Source organism: Sus scrofa, chromosome 2 (assembly GCF_000003025.6).
Source record: "Sus scrofa isolate TJ Tabasco breed Duroc chromosome 2, Sscrofa11.1, whole genome shotgun sequence".
NCBI lineage: Eukaryota > Metazoa > Chordata > Mammalia > Artiodactyla > Suidae > Sus > Sus scrofa.
In genome coordinates this window covers 119,625,291-119,653,217 of record NC_010444.4, presented here as the reverse complement: position 1 = coordinate 119,653,217, position 27,927 = coordinate 119,625,291, and the positions used below count along the sequence as shown (strand labels likewise).

At 43.1% G+C, this 27,927-nt stretch overlaps 1 long non-coding RNA gene across 1 annotated transcript; it reads left to right on the top strand.

Moving 5' to 3' along the window:
* LOC110259445 lies at positions 1-25,847 on the top strand. The gene is made up of 3 exons (XR_002341856.1): positions 1-757; positions 18,436-18,545; positions 22,956-25,847. It is a non-coding gene; the product is annotated as an uncharacterized LOC110259445 (long non-coding RNA).

Genomic DNA, 27,927 nt, shown 5'->3' with positions numbered 1-27,927 from the left:
TGTTTCTGCTGAGCCACAACGGGAACTCCCACTTTCATTAGTGCAATTTTAAGGTCCCTCTAGATATATTCTACCTCATTTAAATTGCACTACAATGCTGATATCAGAATTACTATCCCCACGTTACAGATGAAACCATCACTGCAAAAAGATACCAGCTGAAAACTTTTGTGACTAACACACTGCAGCATACTTACCTGCATGTCATGCCACTTTCATTCGATGCCTAAGAAACTTAAGAGAGCAGAGGAGCAGGGATGTACTGAGGACAGTGGAGAGGCCTGTTTGCTTAGGGTTCTCTGTCTCATCATCTTTCTTCTCTGAAAACCCTTCACTGTAAGCCTTACCTCTTGAGACGTAGCTCTTATTAAGAGGTAAAGAGACATAAAGGCCCACGAAAAGTTCATCATGTCGGTAGATTTTCTCTTTCTAGAAGTGGCTAAGAGTGGGGATTGGGTTGCAGAAATGGGAAAGAAGGTGAATGGACTTGATGTTGCCGAACTGCAGACTTTAAAATAGAAGATCAATATATGGCAGGAGATATGAAAAACAACCACTTGGCTGGCAGGTGGAAATCAAAGCACAGAGTAAATTTCTTTATCAGTCACCCATCCAAGTTTAGACACCTGCCCGGCTTCATGTTACCAGAAGCAGCTGCTTTCCTGCCACTCATTTGCAGTATGTGTTCCTTCATCTATGACTCCCTTGGGCCTGACCCACCGAAAGAAGCCAGCAGGTCATGATTTTGGTTTCTGAAGTGAGTATTCTTATGCTTGGGGAGCCTCTGTTGGGAGAAGTGCTGTGTAGACACACTGGCTCCTTACACAGAGTCAGAAGAAAAGTGGCTGGGGCTGAGTCACCAAAGTACTGCTCTGGGAGAGCTGAGACTCCAGGGCTTCAAGATGGACCAGGGACAGGGAGGAGGGCGGCCACAGAGCTGGCCCTGGAGGTTGAGCTGAGAGGGGTGGTCTTCCTCTGCGATGCCATCTCCTGGGGCAGGGGGTGTGTCTGCAGATCCCTCTGTGCCCGAATGTAACATACAGTGTCTGCTGGTGTCCTAGTCCCGAGGGGCTGCCTTGTCTTGCAGGTTGGTTGTTAAGAAGGGTTTACTGTGTGAGATTTTGGAGTGTGATGCCTCAGGGCTGTACTAAAGGTCCTCTGGCCTTGTTTAAAGGAAGCAAAATGAGCCACTTGGGCTGGGGCTTGAGTGAGGGGAGGGCCTGTGGGGCGAGGTCACTTCCTATTCTCCCTGCTTCTTGCCTACCCCTCTACCTCCCACGTCACCCTCAGGCCCAAATGATCTCAGCTAGATCTGAAAGCTCACCAGGGAGCCTCCTGTGAGCACATATTTTATGGGGGCAAAGTCTCTAGAGAACCCTACACAATTTATAATGGGATTAAAGAAGTGAAGAAATCACATTAAAATGACTTATTTTTCTCCCTTCTCTCATTTAATGGTCACTCTGGAACATCATCGTTCATTTCAAATAGGAAGAAAGTTGACAATATGTTTCTAGGATTATTTTTAATAATATCCTTAAAACAAGCTGATTTTCTTTCCTTCCCCCAAAGCAGACAGCTTCGCTTCTCAGGCGTTTCCTTTGCAAATGGGTTTTCTCTCTCTTTTTCAGGGACCGCACAAAGATGGCACAAATGTTGGGAGCAGGGATTCATTTTTAGCAACTAGAAAAAAGTGTCAGGATTTAGAAAGCTGGAAACTCAGCAAAGAGCAATGATGTCAACTATTATACTACAAGTTAAGGAGACTTCTTTGCCCAGTATTATTGTTTTGGAGGATCTATGGCCATATATTCTGATTTCTTGTTACGCACAGTACAGTATGGAAACCAGCAGACTTGGGAATTTTTCACAATAGTTTTGGCTGGTCTAAATTTTACATTAATATGGAAGAGACTGCGTCAACTACTAACATTAAGAGAACCCAAATGTCCTTTTCTTCATCGGTTTATTGGTCCCAGTGAGCTCTCATACCACCAGTAATTCAACTTCACTAGCTCACATTTCCCTGGCAGTGCCTGAGACAGGATTTCAGTTCCTCTTTAAAGTGCCCTTAAGCTTTTCCTGGAATCCTCAGAAGGTCACCACTGGCTTCCTGAGAAGCCAATTCCCTTTCTCCACTGCTGCCTATTGTTTACTGCCTGCTGGGGTGTTCTGAGGGAACCCCAAGTCCTTTGCCAGAGACAGACACACGCAAGGGCTGAGTTTTCTTCAGAATTCACTGCATCTGGATTCCTCTGGGTCATGACCAAAAATGCAGAGTGCCGCCTCCCCTAGTCTCTGACACTGTCTTTGTGTGTGTGTGTGTGTGTTTAAGGGCGTACCCACAGCATATGGATGTTCCCAGACTAGGGGTCTAATCGGAGCTGCAGCTGCCAGCCTACACCACAGCCTCAGCAACATGGGATCTGAGCCGTGTCTGCAACCTACACTGTAGCTCACAACAATGCTGGATCCTTAACCCACTGAGCGAGCCCAGGGATTAAACCTGAGTCCTCATGGATACTACTGTGTCACAATGGAACTTCTCTGACTCTGTCTTATATATACCCTAACATCATTTCCAGCCTGACTCTGCATAGACCTAAGACATCTTGAAGGCCACGATCTTGAGAGACACCTGTATCCGCACTTCCCATTTTCATCCAGGCACTCTGGCACCAAGCCCTCCCACAAGCCATTTCCTCCATGGAAATCACCCCACGCAGAATGAGCGATGCCTGTAGGTCACCATCGGATAATCTAAGTGTATGAATCCCAGTTCAGTCTCAGCTGGAACCACCCCTATGAAAAGCAATAGTATAATATAGATAGTTTAGACAACAAAAACAGCAACTGTATCAGTAGCCAATGTTTGCTTTGGTTTTGTTGCTGTTCAGACCAAAGTAGTTGGAGAAGTGTTCTTCCTAGATCACTGAAGATCCTCTTTGAGCTAACTTCTGAGACCACAGCTATATATATCCTTCTTAGCATTTATAAACTCCCCTTCCACTCGGGTCCCAGATGGCCTGGCGGGAACATGGACAAAGCTCCTAAATGTCTCATCTGAAATTATTTAGGGTCAGGAGACTCAATTTAAGTCCTGGTGCCACCATCATTTACTAATGATGATCAGGACAAGCTGTATGATCTCCTGTAAGTGCCTCCCCTGCCTACCTCATGGCTTATTATGGTAATGGAATGAGATAAAGATCTTATCCACGTGAACGTATCAAAAGGTTAGTGTGGAGCAGAGGAGGAGAGCACTAATGACTTGTGGTGTCTACTTGTGCCAGGTACAATGCCAGATACTCCACATATACAGCGTGTTTCATCTTGATGTCTAACCAACACATGTATCACCTAGTATACTTCCTGGTTAGAGAGGTTGCTCAATATGTTTTAATTTTCTGTCGTTAACTATGCTACCCATTTAGGGATCTAGGATAAATAACATCTCCGTTTCTCCAATGTCTTCAACTGTAATATAGGGGCTTGAACTAAATGGTATTTAACGTTCTATCTAGGCTGAATTGTTTAAGACAGAATTTTGGAGCTTGGTATTTGGAGAAATAAGTTGTGTGATCAGAAAAGTTTGGGACATGCTGGGATCAAAGGTAACAGGGTCTTGTCCAAGGTCATATAACAAATCTGGGGCCAGCTTTGGAGTGATTGGATGTTCTCTGTCTTGATAATGATTTGGGTCACCTAGGTGCACGCCTTTGTCAAACACAGCACCTTTTATCTCACTATTTGTGAATTTCATAGTATGTTAAGTTTACATCAGAAGGAAAGATGTATTAAAAATATTGGGCTATAGTTGATAATGTACTGAAATATTTAGGGGGAAGGGTGTTGAGGTCTGTATGTCATTTTGCAATGCACCAAAATTAACACAGAGAGGGGCGGGATAGAGGGATAGATGGATGGATAGATATGATCAGGAAAGTAGAGTAAGGAGTTCCTGGTGTGACTCAGTGGTAACAAACCTGACTAGTATCCATGAGGTGCAGGTTCAATCCCTGGCTTCGCTCAGTGGGTTAAGGATCTGGCATTGCCGTGAGCTGTGGTGTAGGTCACAGATCTGACGCGGCTGTGGCTGTGGCTGTGGCTGACAGCTGTAGTTCCGATTCAACCCCTAGCCTCAGAATCTCCATATGCCGAGGGTCCAGCCCTAAAAAAAAAAAAAAAAAAAAAGATAGTGAAAGGATCATGACAGAATCCAGGTGGGGTTAGACCAGTGTTCCCTGGAAAGTGCTTTCCACTGTGCTGTATGTTTAAGAATTTTCCTAGTAAAATGTTAGGAAAAAATACCCATGGCTTAGCCCAGCTTCCTGCCCAGAGCTCTATCTCTCCGACCAGCCCAGGGCTCCCAGGAGGAGACCCAGTGCCTATGGGCCTCAGGGCCTTCTCTTGGACCTCTCAGCTGAAAGAGGCACACTGTTTTCTGTGGTGATTCTTTTGAAGGACTCACCCTTTTTCATAACAAGGGAAGCAAAATTCCTTCTAGCTCCGTCCCCGGTCCCCTCCTGTTAAAAGAGCCAAAGTGCCAGTGTCCTGTAAGCCCCAGCGAGCAGTCCTGCCGTCACCCCTCTGCTTCAGCCTCATCATCTCACTTCGCAGCTGCTCCCTTTGCCTCAGCACCTCCACTCCTCCCACAGTCACTCCGTCACCATCCCCAGAGCCCCCACCTCAGTCTCCCTCCTGGCCTGGTCTTCAGGGCCCAGCAAGCCCTGGAACCTTCTGAGCTTCCTCCTTTGCTCTCTGTCTTTCAGTCTCATCTGAGATAAATCCAGGGGTTTAAGCAGATGGTTTTAAGTTTCCAGATCTTAATGGTTTTAGTTTAAGAAATTAATCAGGCACATCAAATCTGCTCCTGCTTGCTCTGAAACTCTGTTATCAGTCCATTTTTGCATAATAATAATTCCTGCTTTTTGCAAATTTTCTTTTTTGGCGTATGCTTTTCTTAATTCTAAGTACCATCTCTCCCTTTAGCTCACTTAAATTTTCACAAGATAGATGGGAAAGTATCATTCAGCTTTCATGGATGGAGACGCTGAGAAAATGCAGACTAGCATTTATTGAGCTCCTACTGCATGCACTCCTTTGCTGCATGTCGCCCTGTGCACTGTCTCCCTGAAAACCCACATCCTCCTTGTGAGATGCTTATTGTATTTGCAGCCCTTTAACAAATGAGGAAACTGAGGCCCTGAGAATAATTTTGAGGTTCAGTAGCCAGACGGCAACTGACACCAGAAGTGCAGTCCCACAGAATGTCAGAGTAGGAAGGGATGCTGGTGGTTTCCTAGGCCAACCACTGTATTTTCCAGTTGAAGATCCTGAGGTCTAGGGAGTAGATCTGAGCTATTTAGAAGAGATGCTGGAATTAGAATTCGGGTCTAAATTTTCTGGCTTAATTTAGAAAATGAGAAAACTCCATATAGATTTAGACATATGGGGAAAGTCGGAGTGTTTCACACCCACGGGGTAGCTGTATGCCACTCTAAGCTGGTGTTACAGTTTTTAAATCTGGCTTGAGCCAAGTGCCAGGTTGTCTTGAAAGCTTAGCCACTCACAGCCTGTGAGACACTTGAGCAGCCCAGACATAATCGATGTTCCTCGTATGACAATCATCTTTTGCGCTAGGAGGCTTTGAAGGCAGGAGCAGGATCAACACTTGCCAAGTAGACATTGAAATGAGTAGTGAATAGACAAAACATGGCCAGTGACCGCAGACCAGCCGGGTCCCTGGGCCTGCTCTTTCATAGCTTCCTCCTATCATGTCCTCATTCCATTTGATTGGGTCTAAGGGCGAATGGCTTGCAAAGGGCCAGTTTCCTCCCCGATCTGATTTGCATCACCTTCATGCAAATAGCATAAGCTCACTGATCCAAGGGAGAGCCTTTGAATTTTTTTTTTTGTCTTTTTAGGGCCATGCTCTTGGCATAAGGGAAGTCCCCAAGCTAGGGGTCGAATCAGAGCTGCAGCTGCCAGCCGATGCCACAGCCTCACCAACGCCAGATCTGAGCCACATTTGTGACCTACACCACAGCTCATGGCAACGCCAGATCCCTGACCCACTGAGCGAAGGCAGGGATCAAACCTGCATCCTCATTGATATTAGTCAGATTTGTTTCTGATGTGCCACAGTGTGAACTCCTTAACCTTTGAATTTTGCCGTTCACACCACGTGATGCTAACTGAAAGAGTCCTACTTTTGAGCTGAAATTTGTCTCCTTCTCTTCAGTCATTAGGTAGATCTGAGGTTCATTTGTATACTTAGTTGCTCATATATCTGCTCAAATTTCCTAGTCCTCTAACACTGGAGGTCCTGGCATTGAAGGTGAACTGCACTGCACCAGGTGAATGATCCTGTAAACGAATGGCTAGTGGGTCTGAGTGGCATGTAACAAGGCTGGACTTGAAACTTCATTTGGACTCCTAATGAGCAGAGCCATCACTTTTCACTGGAAGGGTGACTGGAAAGGGACGGTAGTGATGTTGTCCTAATGCAACCAGGATTGGATGGCTGATGTCCCACACGTGATGTGGAAGACTGAATGAGCCAGATTTTGGTAAACGTATGACTTTCAGATGATTGCAGTCTGTCTGTTGCTGGGTCCTACAGGGCCTGATCATTCCCTCCATGCCAGGGCTGGGATTTCTCAGAAAGGAATGGGTATTCTCACTGCCCATCTTAGAGCAGGTTATTTCTAGGCAAGGTGATGGTGTAACAATGTCCAAACTGGGGCTGTTTGGGGAGCAAGACAGGAGCTGCAAATGATTACACTGAAACAGCAGGTGTGGACCAGGGCTGATGGTTCTCTCTTTCTTTGGGCACTTGGAGGTGAAATGAGGGAATATCTGATCTTCCTGGCTGAGCTGTGGGAGAGGCCTGGAGCACTTTCCTGCCACGGTGGCAGAGGCCGGGCCCTGAGAGGGAGAAGGATGTAAGGGACCCTGGGCTGGGTGGGAGGTCTGAGTCTTGCCACTTATTGGAAGCTATTCCCTCACTTGAACCTGTCCATCATCTCCGATTGTCCTGTGCAGATTCCTTAGATGTTGCTGCCTGGACATTTGTTGTGTGTGGAGAATGGAGGGCAGGGCTGGGCTAGGCATAGGAAACACCAGCAAGAAAGAAGGGACCCCTCCCTTGAGGGCTAAATAGAGGGGGCAACAGAGGGAGTGTGTGCAGGGCATGTGTGTGTGTGTGGGGGGGTGTCTCCAGCAGAGCACAGCTGTGGAGGATCACAGCAGCACCAGGAAGGACAGGGACCAGGGACAGGTGAGGGGGTTGGCCTGAAAATGCTGGTCCTGGTTTTCCGCTAAGGACCTCCGACCCTCTGTGGTCACAGCCTGGCTCTGGCTGTTTACCTTTGTGTCCACCTTCACTCTCTCCTGAGTGACCTTAACAGGGCATTTACTTGGCAGTCACAAGTGAAAATGCTTTTAGAGTGTGTTTCTCTTCTGTCCCTTGGTGTGGCTTCTCTTTGCAGAGACAGTGGATGTTTCTGGGAAGCAGTCTGAGCTCCGGACTCCCTCGCGCTCTGCACACACCTCCAGGCTGGCATTTGAAATCTGAATTGTAATTGCCTGTTGGCTTATCCGTCTCTCCCACTCCCTCTGCTAACAGCAGTTTGAGGTTGTCACATCCCTAGTGTCCAGTGCCTGGCGAAGAGCAGGCACCCAGTTAGTCTTTGAGTAAATGACAGCAAGAGATGGAAGGGACTCCAAGCTGGACTATAGAGGTCACGATACAGACTTCATGCTCCTCAAGATCGCAAATCTCTATCTGGGTTTTCCGAGATAATGTAAAAACTCTGTTCTCGATGTTTTCCCTCTCTTGCTTTCTATTTGATTTTGTTGACCTGCTTTCTACCCTACAGAGAGAGAGAAAAAAGGATCTTACTAATGTGGTTTAAAAAATGATTGAGACAGGGAGTTTCCATTGTGTCTCAGCAGTAAAGAACTCGACTAGTATCCATGAGGACGTGGGTTCGATCCCTGCCCCCGCTCAGTGGGTTAAGGATCCCGCATTACCTGTAAGCCATGGTGCAGGTTGCAGATGAGGTTCGGATCAGGCATTGCTGTGACTGTGGTATATGGGAGTCTGATTTGACCCCTAACTTGGGAACTTCCATATGCTATGGGTGCTTCCCTAAAGAGACAAACAAACAAACAAAAAAACCTGGGGCAAGTAGGATTTATTTTTCATTAGATGCTTCCAGAAAAATTTCTTCCAATGTATCTTTTCCTTTGCAGTTCTTACCACTGATAATATATAGGGATGTTATTATTTTTTTAATCTTCATTTTTTTTTTCAGATCCTTTATAGTACAGGAGTCAATTTAAAAATTGCCGTTATTGGAGTTCCCTTTTGTGGCACAGTGGAAACAAATCTGACTAGTAGCCATGAGGTTGTGGGTTTGATCTCTGGCCCCCTCGGTGGGATAAGAATCCGGCATCGCCATGAACTGTAGTGTAGGTTGCAAATGCAGGTTGGATCCCACATTGTTGTAGCTGTGTTGTAGGCTGGCAGCTGCAGCTCTGATTTGGCCGCTAGCCTGGCAACCTCTATTTGCTGCAGGTGTGGCCCTAGGAAGCAAAATACAAATAAAAAATTAAAAAAATAAAAAGATTAAAAAAAGGAAAAAATTGACATTATTGCCTTGGAATTCTGAAGTTATTTCATATCATAATCTAGATATGAAAATTAAATTGGCTTTTAATTTTCCTTAGAAAACCTGCCATATTTAATCCAGGGTGTTAGGAGAAATTATGTAGTAATAGCTAGTTATATGAACTGCCCATTATAAGCATCCAATAAATGTTACTTAAAGATAATATTTCCTACTTAGAAAGGCTCAATAAAGTTTTTTTCTAAAAGAATTAAAGATCAAAGAAGCTCTAACAGATAATAAATACATACACAGTTTTTATAAATTCTCTGGTATTAGATGAATAGATTTAAAGGTTATGATGAAAACTTTAAAATATTTATACGTTTTTCCTTTTGACATTTTTTTATTTGAAAAGTGAAAAAAGGAGAAAATGAAAGTAATAATCATGTATTATTTTGCCACATTTCTTTCTTTTTAATTTTTTTTTGTCCTTTGTCTTTTTAGGGCCATACCCATGGCATATCGAGGTTCCCAGGCTAGAGGCCGAATCGGAGCTATAACTGCCCGCCTACAACACAGCCACAGCAATGCAGGATCCAAGGCGTCTGTGACCTACACCACAGCTCAGGGCAATGCTGAATCCTTAACCCACTGAGCAAGGCCAGGGATAGAACCAGCATCCTCATGGATACTAGTCGGGTTCATTAACCACCAAACCACGACAAGAACTCCAAATTTTGCCACACTTTTGAGAATATAACCTCGCCCATTATTACTACCATGAAAAACTAGTTAACTGATATTAACAATTTGGTGCATGTTCCAGGCCCTTTTCATTACATACACATGCACACAAACTCACATATATTTTTGCTTAAAAAATAGAACCATACTAATTATACTGTACTACCATTTTCTTTTTTCACCTAAAAATATTTTACAGGCTTATTTCACAGTCACTACATATAATTTTCATTTTCTTTAAAAAAAATTTTTTTTGCATTTAACTTTTTAATCTGTTTGAAATTTATGTCTGTGTAAGGTGTGAGATGGGGATCTAACAGTGATTTTCTAAATGAATTGGCAGGTGTCTTGCCAGGTTATCATATAAACTCCTTCCCTATTGATTTGAAGTGTGCTTTTGTCATGAACTGAATTCCTGTATGATTGTGAATCTGTCTGGACTTTATTCTGTTTCATTAATCTCTTTGTCTATTTATGTGCCAATTACTGTTTAACACATAATTTATCATGTATTTTGATACCTATTTGTCTCTTTCTGCATAATGTAATTACAGATTTTAACTCTCATTTTAATTTTTACCTGGTAAGAAAAAATCCTCTTAATTGCTTCTGTTTTTTGTTTAAAAGTTTTAATCTATTAATTTAATTTAATTTTTTTAATTTTTAATTTTTAATTTTTTTTTGTCTTTTTGCCATTTTTTGGGCCACTCCCACAGCATATGGATTTCCCAGGCTAGGGGTTGAATTGGAGCTGTAGCCGCTGGCCTACACCAGAGCCACAGCAACGTCGGATCCTCAACCCACTGAGCAAGGCCAGGGATCGAACCCACAACCTCATGGTTCCCAGTCGGATTCGTTAACCACTGAGCCACGACAGGAACTCCAATTTTAAATTTTAACAAAATAATGTATGTACATAATTTAAAATCTGAATGAAATGAGAAGGCTTATGATTATGAAATTTGTTATCCTACTCTTGCAACTCTTCATTCCTTGTCCCCAGGGGTAATCCCTTTTACTTCTTTTAGTTGGTATTTCTAACATTAATCTAAATAATATAATTAAACTGCTAATTTTTCTTCTTTCTTTCTTTTTTCTTTTTAGGGCCGCCCCTGCAGCATATGGAAGTTCCCAGGCTAGGAATCAAAACAGAGCTATAGCTTCTGGCCCATGCCATAGCCACAGCAACACCAGATCTGAGCCTTGTCTGCAACCTACATCACAGCTCATGGGCAACACCGGATCCTTAACCCACTGAGTAATGCCAGGGATTGAACCTTCATCCTCATAGATACAAGTCAGTCTCATTACTGCTGAGCCACAACAGGAGCTCCTTGACATCATTTTTAAATATCATTTATTGGCTTTTATTAATAAGTATTCCACTGTTTTACAGCCCACCTTATTTCCTCTTCTGTCCAACAAGATATTTTGGTTAAATCAGTAATTAAGGTTAACATTAAGAATTGGCAAACAGTTTTTTTGTTTTTTGTTTTTGTCTTTCCAGGGCTGCACCTGTGGCATATGGATGTTCCCAGGCCAGGGGTTGAATTGGAGCTGCAGCTGCCAGCCTATGCCATAGACATGGCACCACTGGATCTGAGCTGTGTCTGTGACCTACACCTGCAGCTCAGAGCAATGCTGGATCCTTAACCCACTGAGTGGGGCCATGGAATCGAACCTGTGTCCTCATGGATCCTAGTCAGGTTCATTACCACTAAGCCACAATGGGAACTCCAAGAATGGGTGAACACTTTTTAATTGCAAGATCAACTAGTATACTATGATTGCATTTCCTTCCTTGTATAAATGAAATACTTCCTTTTTTTGAGTTATTCATTGCTTCTGTTTTCACTTGTGTAATTTTCTATAAATCTAAATTAAATTTTTCCAAATATTCATTCAGAGGCACCATGTACTTATTAGCATATTTCCCCCCATGCTCAGAAACATTAGTTTATCAGTTCCTTCCTTTAACCTGGAAACTTTCTTCTCAGAACCTTCTGTCTTCATATTCCAATCTTCTATTTCCTTAATCCCATGTCTTTTTTTATATTTATTTCCTCACTTTGTTGGAGCATGTTTTCCAGTTTCTGTCAACATTAATATATTACATTACATTAATATATTACATTAATATAATATAATCTGTTACATTATATTTTAGCTATGTTACTTTTAAATAGCATATATTTGGGATTGTTTATTAGCTTGTTTTTTGATCTAGATAGGCAATCTTAGTTTTCTTTTTTCCTTAAACTGGAGCAATTAGTTTCTCTGCATTCAATATATTTACTCTACCTTGTGTTTAACTACCTTTTTACTTTGTACTTTCTATCATACCAACTGTTGTTTGTGGTCCCTATCTCTTTCTAAGCCCTCTTTTTTGATTGATTGATTGTCCTAGTTTGAAGTTTCCCCTTCTGCTAGTTTGAAAGTTACATACTTTCTTTTCTCTCCATGGTTGTCCTAGAAGTTAGGATTTGCATCTTTGACTTATTAAATATTAATACCTTTACCTTCCTATGATTACACAAACACTTTATTATTAAATACCAACTTCCCAAGTTCCATGTTATTATTACTGTTTGTTTCAATTCCTTCTGTATTTACACTATCTTAAGGCATAATAGTTATTGTTCTACATAGTCAATATTGATTTAAATTTACTCACATATTTAACATTTTCTTTGCTCTCCTCCCCCTCCCCTGAACTTTACCTTCTCTCTGTGATTGTTTTCCTTATGTCTGAAGTGCATGTTCATTAATATCATCAAGTTCACGTCTACAGAAGGCAAACACTCTACATTTTTACCTTTCCAGTAATGTCTTCATGTTGCCTTCATTTTTGAAGTATATTTTTGCTGAGTACAGAAGTGTAGGTAGGTACTTTTTTTTTTCTTTCAGTGTATTGAAGATAACATTCCCCTGTGTTTTGGCTTTTTATTTTATATATATTTTTTGACACTGAGAAGCCAGCTATCAATCTGTCACTCCTTTGAAAGTAATCTTTTTCTCAAGCTTTTTTTTTTTAAAGATTTTTATCTTTCTTTTTGCTTTTCTTAAAAACCAAAGTGTGGATTTTTTTTATATTTATCCTAAGGATTTATTGGACTCTTGGATTTGTGAATTGCTGCCTTTCATGAATTCTTGAAAATTCTTAGCAATTTTTTCCTTCAGTTACTGCCTTTATTCCTCTCTATTTTCCTCCAAAGTCTAACTGGAGACATAGCATATTTTCAATCTTTTAATTCTGTGTTGTGTTGACAAGCTGTGGCCTCTGAGTCAGTCCCCTATTTTTGTAAATAAAGTTTTGAATATAGTCATGCTTATTTATATACGTTTTTTTTTTTTTAGCTGCAATGGTAGATGTGAATCCTTGCAATAGACACAGTAAGGCCTGCTAGTCTAAAGTATTTACTATCTGACATTTCAAGCAAATGTTTGTCAGTGCCTATTTAATATTTTTAAATCTTCTCTTCTGTTTTCTCTCTCATCCATTTGGTCTTTCTGTGATGCATTCTGGATACTTTATTTTGATTTATATTCCAGTTTAGTCTTTTGTCTGTACCTGATCTGTTTAATTTGTCTATTAAATTCGTAACTATGGATATTGTGTGTTTTATTTCTGGAATTTATACCTGGTTCTTTTTCAAATCAAAGTCATTTCTTAGTTTCTTCTGCCCAGTTGAAATTTTTGTTCTATTTTGTTTTGTTTTTGTCTTTTTAGGTACACACCTATGTCACATGGAGGTTCCCAGGCTAGGGGTCCAGTTGGAGCTGTAACCACTGGCCTACACCACAGCCACGGCAATGCAGGATCTGAGCCACGTCTGCAACCTACACCACAGCTCATGGCAATGCCGGATCCTTAACCCAGTGAGCGAGGCCGGGGATCAAATCGGTGTCCTCCTAGATGCTAGTTGGGTTCATTAGCTGCTGAGCCATGATGGGAATTCCCCCAGCTGAGATTTTCAGTTTTTCTTTTTATATTTTAAGACAAGAATTATGGTTTTGGAGTTTGTGCCCAATACTTTCCCTATTTGAAGTCTCCCTATTTGTGGCTTTGTGTTTGGTGTCTTTTGTCCCCCTCTGGTTCCCAGCTTAGAGAACTTAAGCTTGATATTGCGTTCAAAGTTGTATTTTTACAACTAATTTGAGGCCCAACACACACCTCCCCAGTGAATTCTCATTTGTTCCTGACAATCTGGGACCACCTGAAGTTCCAGACTTGAGCTCCTGAGTCACCCATGTAGAGGCAGAGTTGTTTCCAGTTCACTCTTTCTACCATAGTGGTGGTTCCCAAAATCATCTGCACACTCACATCCCCTGAGAAGCTTCAAATAACACACATGCCAGTGCCCCACCCCTTGATGCAGTGATTTAATTGGTCTTTGATGTGGCCTGTAATTTGGAATTTTTAAAAGCTCTCCAGTGATTCTAATGTGCAGACAAATTTGGGAAGCTCTGCCCTAAGAGTAAAGCCCTTCAGGACCTCAACTTAATGTGTAGGTGTTTATCAGACTCTCCACCTGGCAGGCCCTTTTATCTGTTTTGCCCAGGGAGGCTGCCAAATAACCCAGCTCCATACTGCAGCTGTTTCTTCCTGATCAGGGCAAAACAGCTTTCAGTGCTTGGTATGGCACTCAAATTTTGGTATGATAATTCTTTGTTATCTTATAAGGTCTTTGATACTTTTAAGAAAACTTAAAATATAAATATTGATTATTTATATTTATAAAATATACTTATATATTTAAAATTTTAAAATATATAACATTACACAACACACATATATATTCTATACATTTCTTCCCATACAGTGTTTTTAGTTGACCTGAAATGGGAGGGTTGGTTTAGCTTGTCATTAAGAGAATTGAAAGTCTTCCAGTTGCTTTTTTCTTTTGTAATGATTTTTATTTTTTTCCATTGTAGTTAGTTTACAGTGTTCTGTCAGTTTTATACTGTACAGCAAAGTGATCCAGTCACACACACACACACACACACGTATATACATATATATATTCTTTTTCTCATGTTATCCTCCATCATGCACCATCACAAGTGACTAGATATAGTTCCCAGTGCTATATAGCAGAATCTAATTGCTTATCCATTCCAAATGCAATAGTTTTCATCTATTAACCCCAGATTCTGAGTCCATCCCACTTTCCCCCCAGTTGCTTTTTTAAAAAATGAGCAGGGGGAGTATTTGAGTTTTTAGCCTTCTGAAAATATCTTATTTTATCCAGTCCCTGCCATCATGATGTGACTACCCTTTGAAGTCTAGGCGGATACTTAATTTTCCTTCACTTGTTTGAAGGCACTGTCTTATTGATTTCTAACATTCGCTCATCTCTAACATTCACTGTTTCTGTTGAATAATCCTCATCCTACCTCTTTCCTGTTTCCTTGTTTATGCCTTTTTTCTTCTTCTTCTTCTTTGGGAACCATTAGGACCTTCTCTTTTCCCACAAAAACTTTGATGTCTCAGTTTATGTACTTTGGCATGGGTTTCATTCTATTCATTTTCTTGAGCATGAAAAAGACTCTTTTTGTTTTATTTTACTGTTTTATTTTATTTGTTTTATTTTACTGCTAGGAAATGTTTTTGCCGTATTGCTTTCATGTTTCCCACCTTTTGGTTTTCTCTCTTCTCTTTTTAAAAAAATCATTTTTCTTTGATGATGAGCCCCTTGGATTCATCCTCTACCTTATTTATCTTTTCTTTATTAATTTTCAGTGCTCTGTATTTGGGGGCTAGGTCTTGAAAGGTTTCCTCATCTTTACTCTCCAACCTTTCTATTGAATGTTTTATTTTGATTAAATTTTTATTTCTGGAAGGAAATTTTATTTCTGGTTCTTTGATTTATCCTTTTACACAGCCTCTATTTCTGGGTATAAGGGTATAATATCTTCACTTATTTTCCTGTAGTTGTAGATTTTAAACTGTTATTATCTTCTTCTGATTATTTCCTCTAGACTCCCCCACCCCCTGCCCCTTATTCTTGCATTGGTCTTTCTCTTTCTTTCTTTCTTTCTTTCTTTCTTTCTTTCTTTCTTTCTTTCTTTCTTTCTTTCTTTCTTTCTTTCTTCCTGGCTGCACGCATGGCATGTGGAATTCCTGGGCCAGGGATCAAACTTGCACCACAGCAGTGACCCAGGCTGCAGCAGTGACAACTCCAGGTCCTTAACCCACTGAGCCACCAGGGAACTCCCTGGTCTTTGGTTTTCTTGCTAGAGGTTTTCCTAAACTGTCTGTGGGCCTTGGCACTCAATTCTTATTTAAGAATGAGCATCTAGTGTTTAGGGGCCTTGAGTGAGTGGGCAGGACTTGTGAACCCATGGGCTCCATTTAGGGGTGATTGAAACAGGAAGTTCATGAGAGAGAGAGAGAAAGGAGGAAAGAGAGGGAGGAAGGAAGGAAGGATGGAAGGAAGGAAGGAAGGAAAGGAGAAAGAAAAGAGGGAGGAAAGCTTTTTCTTTAGAGCCATTGAGCTTGTTAAAAAAAAGAATCTTTTGCTGTTCTTTATGTGCCTGTCAGTTTGTGGAGGGCAATTTGGGGAAAGGTGATTCGGTGTAGTTCAGCCATTTCTTCAGCAAACTTCCGTGCCCTCCTCTTTGGTGCCTGCATCTGGGCAATGTGGAGTCTCAGCCTTTCCTATTAAATTATGCAGAAAATAACTCTTTAATTGCCAATTTGAGAAATTAGTACCCTGACTGTGTGAGGTGAGAGAAAGGTATGATTACTCCATAAATAAACTTTTAACAACAGCTGTTTTTAGATCCCCACCTCAACCAAGCCCCTCAGCGTACCTGCTGTCTCCAAAGCTGACATCTCAGGTTTTCCACTGGGATGATTGGCCATTTACCTGTGGTCATTGTGCTCCAGGTGACAGATCATTGCTTCCTCTGCTGGGATAGATCACTCACCTTTCCCCTATCTGGTTCTGTCTTCCAACATTGCATTGAATTCTCTTGTCTCTTTCTGTCTTCTTTATTCTCCTTGTCTTTTATAGGTTTCTACTTTGTTTTTGTTGTTATAGTTCCTTTACTATCAATCTAGCGGAGTCCCAAGCAGGAAGAGAGTTAAAAAAATCTTTATTCTTAAAACATATTCCAATTAACTTTAGATGGCTTATCTATTAAAAACAGTTCTCCTGGGGTTTTGCTAAAATTGTTTAGGATTTATAGGTTAATTTGAGAATTGTCAGTTCTGTACTACTGTGCCTTCCTGTTTAAGGACGTGGTAAATCTCTCCATTTATTTTGATCACTATTACCTTTTGCCAGGTTTCACAGTTTTCTTCATGTTAGCTTTATTACTAAAATATTCCTCTGACGAAGAGCACAAGTGACACAAATAAAAAGCACATTTGTGAGCTTGAAGATTCACCTGAAAAACTGACCCATAGCATAGTGCATGAAAAAAGACAAAGAGAAGAAATATGAGGAAAGGGTTAAAAAGTTGGAAAACAGGAGTTCCCGTCGTGGCGCAGTGGTTAACGAATCCGACTAGGAACCATGAGGTTGCGGGTTCGGTCCCTGCCCTTGCTCAGTGGGTTAAGGATCCGGCGTTGCCGTGAGCTGTGGTGTAGGTTGCAGACGCGGCTCGGATCACGTGTTGCTGTGGCTCTGGCGTAGGCCGGTGGCTACAGCTCCGATTCAACCCCTAGCCTGGGAACCTCCATATGCCGCGGGAGCGGCCCAAGAAATAGCAACAACAACAACAAAAGACAAAAGACAAAAAAAAAAAAAAAAAAAAAAAAAAGTTGGAAAACAGATCAAGCAATTCCAATAGTCTTCTCATAAGAGTTTCCCAAGGAAAGAACAGAGAGTATGGAGGCTAGAAGCCATCAAAGACGTGAAAGCATAAAATTTTCAAAGTGGCAGAGTGAGGCAAACACAGACACACACCCTCCTACATGTGGTGTGCAACATTTCAGAAAGATAGGAAATTCTAAAGGATTCAAGGGAGTGAAGGTAAGTTCCATTAATTTATACCCTGAGGAATTTCTCTGCTTATCACAGACAGATTAGAATCACCGATGATAGAGCTAGCCAATAAAAGCTGCCAATATTTGTCTCTTGGGAACAAGCATCATCTGTCACCAGCACCAGGAGGCCCTGCAGAAGTCACGTGAGCATCCAGTCCTATGTCTGTCACTGTACTTGCCCACTATCGAGGGACCACCCATTAACATCAAAGAGCACAGGGCCCATCTGTCTTCCAGGCTGTTGTGATGCCTCCAGTCTCCCCAGCCCTTCATCAGACAGGCTCCACTTGGAGAAACACCTTCTTCTCTCATTCTTCCAGTGTCTCAGAACTCCGAAAAACCCTTTGGAACAGAGCAGGACTTGAACACGTATAACTGAAATCTCCATTGCATTGCCATGGAAAAGGAACATCCTTGACATGAAGGGAAAGCCCAGTGCAAGGCCCGAGGCTGCTCAGTTCCCAACCTCCTATTTCCCTGCCTTCCTTTCGAAGGTCCAAGAAGAAAAGATGTTCAACGACCCTCTTGAGATGTGTTAGTGCTCTTTTAGATATGTCATTAATGAAGTGTGTGATAGGTGTATGTATGTATGTGTCTGTGTATATGTATGTATGTATTCGCACACACATATGCATATGCCAGTATGTTTTAATGGCAACTTGAGAGGTATAGGTGGATGGCCTCACTTTCATTAGGGTTATGGAGAAGGGAAATTTTTATGCTGATTATGCCTATGAGATACCTAATCTATTCAAATACAAACTTTTTAAAAATACTGAAGTGTAGCTGATTTGCAGTGTGTTAATTTCAGCTGTACAGCAAGGTGATTCAGATGTACATTCACATACATTCTCTTTCATATTCTTTTTCATTATGGTTTATCACCAAGTATTGAATATAGTTCCCTGTGCTCTACAGTAGGACCTTGTGGTTTATCCATTCTTTATTTAATAGCTTGCCTCAAACCCCAAACTCCTACTCTATCCCTCTCTCACTCTCTGCCCCCTTGACAACCACAAATCTGTTCTTGTGTTTATAACACAAACTTTTGAAACCTTTTCCTCTTGCTTCCTTTAGATGCCTCTAATTACTGCCCAGCTGCATGTTTGGAACTCCATCAAACATAAGCATCAGAGCCATTAGCCTGAGAACGTGGACTAGCCTGGGGACATGAGCCTATGTTTGAGGTATAGTCTGTTTTGTCATTCAGTTGCTCAATAAACATGAACTTTAGTGCCTTCAGAAGGTAAAGATAAACATGGCCTTGTCTTTAAGGGCCTCAGATTTCAAGCATGTCACCTATTGGCCAGGTGGGCTCAAGTGAGTCATTTAAGCTCCTTGATCCTTCAGCTCCTCCTCTTTAAATAGGATGCTGGCTTTGCCTACCTGACTCAGGATTTTTGTGTAGATGTGGTCAGGTAACATACATAAAAGTGGTTATGGGAAAGCCTGTAGGACATTGTTATCATTTTCCCTATGATGTCCTGTCCTCATTAATCTCAGTTTCTAAGTAAACTTTAAATTTAAGTGATGTTTCCATTTCCCACCAAAACAAGCGATGTCTCCTTCTTGGCGTGTGGTGGTTGTATCTCCTCCCTTTTCATCTCCTGTCATCTCTTTTCTGCTAGAATCTGCAGGTCATGAGTGAGTTACTTCTGCTCTTGTGAAGTACCTGGCAGAAAGGATGCAAAGCCACTGGTTCCCTGAGCTCCCCCGCGTGGTGGCATCCACTGTCCTTGAGCTTCCCAAAGGGTGTCCTGGCTGTCATGCTGGTGCTGCTCAAGAAGCAGTGTTCCAAGGGAGTTCCCGCTGTGGTGCCGTGGGTTAAGGATCTGGCATTGCTGTGGCATAGGTCACAGCTCAGATTCAGTCCCTGGCTCAGAACTTCCACATACTGCGGGGGTGCTTAAAAAAAAAAAAAAAAAAAGCAAGGTTCCAATGTCAAGGTTCTGATTTCTGTCCATAGGTCTCATATCAGGCCACACCACCTATCTTAAATCAAGTTAATGGTAGTTAACACTGTAGTGTTCTAAGAACTTATTTAGTTCTCACAGCAACTCTGCATTATCCCATGTCATAGAAGAGATAACTGAGACTATCTAAGAAACTTGCTCATGGTCACAAAGCTGGTGAATAGAAGCACAAGAGTTTGATCCCAGGAAATCTCTTCCCTGAGTCTAGGCTCCTAACCACATTGTTACCCTAGCTCTTCAATTAGATTTGCTTAACTAATTGAGAGTCAGGAAAAGCTCCCAGCATTGAAAACATCTAGGAGGGTGCTGGCATGTCTTGGTTCTTTGATGATACAAGTAAAATCCACTTCTTAGGTGCCACCTCTTCAAGAGGTACTCGGTACTCCGCTCAATTGGACACTGATCTCCTGGCTACCTGAGTAGCAAGCTAATGCAGAGTTGAACCCTCCTATGAAATTGTCAATAATTGGCCATTGTGACCTATAACAGTAGCAATTGCCTATGATTCCGCCTAATGTTGGCTGAGTTGCTACCTGGATGCAGGACTAATTCCAGGCACTCTTCTTATGTTTCTCACTCAGCAATACTTCAGTGTTTTCAACCTTCATTTTTCATGTAAGGAAACAGGTTCAGACTAACCAGCTGGAGATCCTGCTCCAGGTTGGGTTCTCTTTCATTGCACACTGTCTGCAGGCTGAGCCCTGGGAGCTGAGTGCAGCTGGTGCTCCTGGAGGCAAAAAGGAAGGGTCATGGTCAAGTGGCAGCCTGGAGTTATACTAGTTTTGGAGTGAACCATGAGTCAAAAAGGAAAATGATATGACCCCTGCAAAGCCGGCAAATATGACTCAACCAGCAGTAAAAGTCAGCTTTGGAAAACTGAACCAGACCTGTTTGATTTGATTCAGTATTATTATCACAGCCACTGGCATTCATAAGCTCGTGGGTGTGCTTGCTGCACCTTTAAAGAGAATTTGGGGATTGAGAGGTGGTTTGCCTCATTGGAGAATACTGCTGGGGGTGGGTGGGCAGGGAGAGCCAGGTGGAGGGCACCTGCAAGGACTGGAGGCTCTTGGGATTCTGAGTTGAGATAAATACAACTAGAGACCTGAGGGGTAGTAGAGCGAGGTGTGGGAACGAGAGGTGGGATGGGGAGATCTTCCCTGTACAGCGAGGAGCTTGGGCATCCAGTTTTGCCCCTTGGAAACCTTTTGGAAAGACTCTAGGCTGTAAGGTAGGAGACCTGGGCTGGGAAGGGCGGAGGGAATGTTAAATGGGCACGAACACATGGAGGTGTGTTCTATGTAAGTGGAACATTAGTCAGGGATGGATGCAGAAATAGTTGAAGCAGTTCATAGGTGTTCGTTTTAATTCTTTGGTTTTCCTCTGTGGGAAACTGCTTCCCTCTGGTTCTTTTCAATATGAATTGAGTCATATTCTCGATTTGACACAAGCATATATTTGCCAGAAGTATTTTAAAGCATTGAACAATTGCTGCCTCATTCTTAGGGCTTTGATTGAACCACTCTAGCTGAGCCTCTGTCTCGCCGAACATAGGAATTTGAGATGAATTCCCAGCCATTAGAACAAAAACTACCAAAAGAAAGTAGGAGTGAGTGTTCTTGATCAATATGGATCTTTGTTTTAACTTTTTTTTTCTGGGCAATTGGCCAGGTATTGGGAGTATAAAGGCTTGCAGGCTGCTTTCTAAGAGTTTCTTATAAACTATTTGAGAGAAATAGGACATATACACAGAACGGAAGACCATGTTTTATCAATTTGAGCTAGTCCTTCAAGAATGAGTATTTAAGGGTAAAGGGGAGTGAGAGGAGGTCATTACAGGCAGAGGGAATTGTACATACACACACGTGTGCATACACATACACACAACACACAAGTCCAGGGGTGGGAGAACCCATATTTGCTAGAACCTAAGTACTAACCAGTTTGGGCAGACAGAAACATTTGTTGGGGAAATTATTCGAATGCCCCCCTCCTTTTCTCTATACACATGTTCCCTTTAGTGAATCCATTTAGTCTTTCACAGTTAAATAATGTTCAAAGGCTGACTCCTGGATTTCTAACTCCAGAACAGACGTTTCTTCTATATTCCAGACTTGTTCCTCCACCCACCTACTCAACATCTCCAATGGATAATCCCACAGGAATCTCAACTTGAGAACAACCACAGTGGAACTCTTGGTTTTACCCTCCTGATTTGTCCCTGTCTTCCCACGTCCCATGTCTTTGCCCTCTTGGTGAATGGCACATGATTCACCCAGGTGATCCAGCCAAACGTTGGGAATCACGCTTGACTTCTTTCACTTCTCCCCCACCTGTGTCCCATCAACAACAGATGCCAGCTCTTCTATAGGAGGATCTCAGATCTGTCCACATTTTTCTCACCCTGATTGCTATCACCCAAGTACCCAAGTTTAAGGCACTAAACTCCCCTGCCTGTCATTGTGTAATGCCCCCGATTTCAGTCCTTCCAAGCTTATCAACTGGCAATCCTTTCTCTGCCAACATAAATTTTTTGTTATCAGATCAAATGCCAGCAAATCCCTCCCTTGCTGAAAATCTTCCAATGGCTTCCTAAGGCTCTTAGCATAAAATCTCAGTTCCTTACCATGGTTGGTTGATATAGCCCTGCTTTGTGGGTCTCTCCCCCGCCCCCCATGCCTACTTAGCATCCATGCATCTTCTCCTTACAGCTGTTTCTCCATTTCTCTTTGAAGAATACTGATTTTTCCAAAGAGTATTTGACCTTTTTCCCTGATTTTGTGTGTTTGTGTGTGTGTGTGTGTGTGTCTTTACATCTGTGTAGTGTGTAGTCGTTTGATGTGGGACGGATCTCAGTCCCCAACCAGGAATTGAACCCAAGGCCACAGCAATGAAAGCATCATGTCTTGACCATTAGGCCACCAGGGAACTCCCACTCCTTCCCTGATTTTTACCCTGAGTGGTCTGGGCCGGCTGATCCCACTTTACACCCTGTGTCCAGGGTCAGTCTATAACCCTAGCATGGACAGTCAGCATATTCTTGCCTTATGTCACAGTGATGAGTGCATATTCTTGCCTTATGTCACAGTGATGAGCACATCTGAGTTGACCCATTAAGACTGAAGTCCAGGTCTTTTGCTAGAACAGTGGGGACTGCTGGCTGTAAAGAAGATGTGTACCTGGAAATACAGAACCCCAACCCTTGGAAGAGGCTTCCTGAGCTAAAGCCAACTCAGAACAAAGGGGACTGAGAGATGGAGAAAGACCAAATCCTGTTGACTCTGAGGCCAGCTCAGAATCCCATGTAATGTCTCTACTTTTCAGTTGAGCCATTACATTCCCTTTTCAGTTCAGATTTGAGTTGGCTTTCCAGGCTGTTTGTCCTGTAGGATCTGAACACTGCCTAGACTTGAACCTCACTGCGACCCTTTCTCCTCTCTATCTCAGTGACTGGTATACAGTAGGTGCTTAATAAGCATTTGTTAAATGTGTGGATGAGTGCATACAGGCATGCATACTCAATTTCGTAGATTCAACTTGATGGGAATGAAGAAAGAATAGGAGATATTTGCTATAAAAGACAATAGACACAGTTGGAAAACACCGTTTTCCTTTTTCTTGAAGGCTTTGCTTGGAAGCCATGAGAGAGTGTCCTGCAGAGGGGGTGTCCCCAGCCAGATGAGCTCCACACAAGCCTGGGGTGAGTCAGGCCAGCAGGTGGGTGAATCAGCTAGTGTTCTGTGCTGGCCCCAGGCCAGGAGGACACACTCTCCCTTATGTACAAGTCACGTTTGAGAGCCGCATCCGGTCATGTGCAGAAGGAGTGTCAGGTCAAGGTTATGTCTTCCTCTTTCTGACATGAACTGGCCATTTCTTTGAAGGGTTGTGGAGGTAGGTAGGCAGTCACCTTAAAAGGTTCTGCTTCCGCCGTCTTTCCATCGCTGCTTTTGAATGTACTGCTACTAATAAAGTGATAGTGTGGACAGCAATGTATATAAAACAAGGCTCACTTCATGCTGGGACTATTTTAAGTGTTTTACGTGTATCAACACATTTATTTCCCATAGCCATTGAGGTAGATGAATCATGGCCATAAATTCTTTGATAGCTTTTCCCAGTTAGAATCGGGGTCTATGCCCCTCCCCTTGAATCTGGATGGGCCCCCTGACTGCTTTGACCCCTAGAACATGGCATAAGTGCGGATGTGCCAGTTCTGAGATGTCCTGTAGGACGCTTGCTCTTGGACACTCACTCTAGGAGAAGCCAGATGCCACATATTAGGTTTGCCCACTCTGCTGGAGAAACCATGGGGGGGCCCCTGGGACCACGAGGAGAGGGAAAGGGGCCAGCTGAGCTGAGCCTGGAGCAGCTCCTGACAAGAACCCTGACCTGAGAGTGAAAAAGCCGTCTCAGATTCCCGCCACCCCTCCTGACACCACGTTGATCCCAGAACCACCCAGCTGAGCCTGCTTGAGTTCCTGACCCATCTTTTTTTTTTTTTTTAATTAAAAATAATTGAAGTATAGTTGATTTACCAACCCACAATCTTGTGAGCAAACAGAAGTGACTTTTAAGTCACTACATCTGGGTAGTTTGTATTCAGCAATAAATAACTAGAACCACCTCCCTGCCTCCTAAGTGCAGTCATTATCCTTATTTTACTGGTGAGAGAACTAAAACTCAGAGTGGTTCGGTGACTGGCTCAAAGTTGCATAGAAGGAGGCAGCCATGGAATTCAAGCCCAAGCATTCTGGCTCCAGGGCCTGAACTACTCATCCTGAGGCCAACAGCGAGGCCCTCCTGCCTTGGGCTTCTTAGATTCAAAATCTCTTAGCATCTTGGTCTTCTTGTCTGGACAATGACGAGTTGGCCTCGGTTGCAAATGTAAAGCAGAGTTTCTCAACCTGCTTTGTAGCTGGAAGATTAGGCCACTTAATTCTTCACTGTGGGCTCTGCTGTGCACTGTGGGATGCTTAGCAGGATCCCTAGTCTTTGGGGTCTACTTCCTCTCACTCTGATGAGCAAAAATATCCCCAGACAGTCCCCAAATTGCCTCCAGCCAAGAGCTAACCCAGTTGTCTTCCAGCCCCACCTTTGCTGTTTGGTCCCCTTTGCAGTGCTGCGCCTTCCTTCCCCCTTAGCTACAATTGAGTGGGTATCATTGCCCACAGGACTCCTCCTGTGGCCTCTCTGCCCCTGGGACACATGAGGTGACCCTGTTATGCTCTGTCATGCCTGGGCGTCTTTCTTTGGTACTGTACGGGGTGGTGATGTGGCTGTGTCCTTGCTGACCTGTGGGTTCCCTAAGGGCAGAGACTACGTCTTTCTTGCCTTTGTACCTTCCGCATTTAGCATAAGTCCTGGCTGGTTCAGTGCTGATGCTCAGCACATTCTTAGTAAAACAAGGAATGAATGAGGCAGTACCTTGTAGAGTGTGGGCTTTGAGTCAGGCTGAAGGCAGTTTGAATCCTGGCTCTGCTGTTTACCGGCAGCTTAGAGTTGGGCAAGTTACATAATCTCCTCCACATTCCTCTCTGGAAGAGAGACAGTGAACTCTCTACCTCACAGGGCAAGAAGAAAGGAGAAAGAGTAAGGAGAAAAGGAGATGATGCCTATTCCTTGCTTAGTCCAGTTTGACAGGGCGTAAATGCTCAGTAAATGGTATCTTTTATAAAACAAAAGAATGTTATCATTTCCTGTCTCCTCCCCCTCCACATGCCTTATTCCAGCCCTGCAAAACTGCAAGCTGAGTTTGTGGGCACAGGCACTATTAGAAATTCTCTTATTTCTCTTTTCCTGGAGACCACCTCACTGTTAGTGGGCACTTTCCTCCTTTCAGTCCTGGATTCAAATTCATATGGTTTTCTTAACATTGTCACCAGGTTCTACCCCACCTCTATGTCCTCTGAAGGGCAGGTCATCTGAAGTCCTAGTGAGGTCTCGTGACTTGAGCCTGGAGAGAAGTCAGACTCAGATGATTTGATGAGCTCCTATCCCCAGGGGCTGAGGACTGGACTGGGAACCAGGGAAAGGGAGCTGGCAGGCAGTGCACCACAGGGGACAGAGACTCTGGCTGACTGTGGATGGCACGTGTACTTAATTCCCCCACCTCCTCTTCTGGGGGACATTGCCATGGATGGCCATCTCTGCAGTGAGCATAGGGGCATTTCATGCACAAACACTGGCAGTGAGATGAAATAAGGCTGGGACAGTAAGGGGATTTATGATCTTGCTTAGTTAAAAATCTGGCAGAAAGGCAGCTCCAGGATTGGTTAATTTAGTTATTAAACTGCATCATCAAAGACCCTGGTTCTTTTTGACTTCAATGTGTTTGCTTATCTGCCTCCCCTGGTCTCAAGAGGCCTGCCAGAGCTCCAGGCTTCACATGTAGTCAGTGTTTACAGATGTACAGAGGCAGAAAAAAGGGGGAACTCTTGCAAATTCATGCTCTCACTCTCTCTCATCTCTCACTCTCTCTCTCTCTCTCTCTCTTTTTTTTTTTCTTTTTCTTTTTAGAGCGGCACCCTTGGTGTATGGAAGTTCCCAGGCTAGAGGTCGAATTGGAGCTACCAGCTGCCAGCCTATGCCACAGCCACAGCCACGCCAGATCTGAGCTGCATCTGAGACCTGTATCACTGCTCACGGCGGTGCTAGATCCTTAACCCACTGAGTGAGGCCAGGGCTCAAACCTACATCCTCATGGATGCTAGTCAGTTTCGTTACTGCTGAGCCCCAACGGGAACCCCTCAATATATGTTTGTTGAATGAAGATGAGTATAGGAATGAATGAACAGGGATCATGAAACTCTTTGCTAAAGCGGGCAAACAGTGCAGGGGAGCATGACAAGATGGCAAGGTGTACCATTCATTTTTCATGGGAGGTACCCACCAGCAGTTCAATGACTGCAGAATGAAGCATCCCTGTGCAGGGAGAGCACTGTTGGGAAGTCTTCCCAGAAGGCAGGAGGGTCTGAGATGATCTGTCTAGGGTAGGTGGGGGCTGAGGAAGGAGACAGGGAAGGGGGGCATTTTCAGGTAGAGGTCCATCGTCCTCAGACTTGATGTCTCAAAAAAATAGGAGCATTGAGGATGTTTCCTGGGGGAGCTGGCACTGAGTTTGGTTTTGAGACCTGTGGCTTAGTTCTTAAGGGCCCAGTCCAATCCCAGACCCTGCTTTCTTCCTCCTGGAAAGTGGGAGGCTGCTGCAATGCCAAGCCCACACATCTGCAGAAACATTTACTCTGCAAACCCGCTCTCTATGACAACCATTGCATGTGTTCTGGGGTAGAGGCCAGCTGACTCAGGGATTAATCAAACCCTTTTATGCCAGTTCTCATCAGCTTTCAAAGGGTCTTTACACAGAACACTCCGAGATGAGTGGTGGATGAATATTCATAGATCTGTTTTCCCTGCCACCGATCTGGAAGGATGCTGCTCTCAGGTCTGCTTGCTGTCTCTGGGTGGAGTGACTGCTTGGCCTTTGTGCTTATTGCAGAGGAGCAGGAGATGAGTCAGCCTCTGACCCTGAAGTAACAGAATGTCCTCCTGTCCCTGATAAAGTTGTCAGAGGCCAAGCAGTGCTGAGGCAGGAGTCAGACAGTTTCTAGCCAGAGCCTTTGCCTGTAGAGCGGGCTGGCTCGTGTATCCTCCGCAGCTGCCCTAGGTTACACCCTAGGGACCCATGAGAACCTACTTCTCATTCACTTGTGGGCCCCCCCCCATCCACAATCCTCATGTTCTGATTGGACACTACCTTTCAGCTAGAGTAATCCCCACATAGAAGAGCACTTTACAGTTTGTGAGGAGCTTCCGTGAACCTTATCCAGTTCCCCAGACCACTCTCCTACGATGGCTTGTGAGGGACTCACATGCCACCTGCATGGAAGGCAATAGTATTGTATCCATAAAAATTGCAAATGCACTGACTCTTGGATCCAGACATCTCACTTCTGAGAGTTTCCGTACACACAGATTTGCATATATAGAATGAGATATTTGTACAAGACTTTCCATTACAGCCCTGTTTTGTGATAGCAAAGATTGAACACCATCTAATGGACCATCTAAAGAGCACCAGTCAAATGAACTGTGGTGGGACTACATAAACACTCCACAGCTACAAATGAGTGAGGAAGTTCTCAGTAAACTGAGAGAGAATGATTGCCAATAAAATGCAAAACTTGTGTATGTAGTTGGCTGCATTTTGTGTAAGGGCTGGGGAATGAGTGTTTTTTCCTCTTTGTTTGTATTCGTATAAAGGAACACTGGAAGGATACTGAGGAACTAGTAATCAGTTATTTTAGGGGTTGGAGAATGGGATGGATGGGGTGGTGATGGGGAAGAGGAAGTTAGATTTTTCACTGGACATGTTTAATATCATTTTGAGTTTCGAAGCACATTAATGGATTGTCTAATCACATAATTAAATTCAACAAACTTGGCTAGCCACAGCAATCAGACAAACAAAAGAAATAAAGGCTGTCCAAATTGGAAGAGAAGAGGTAAAATTGTCACTATATGCAGATGACATGATACTATATATAGAAAACCCTAAGGACTCAACCCAAAAACTATTTGAACTGATCAGCAAATTCAG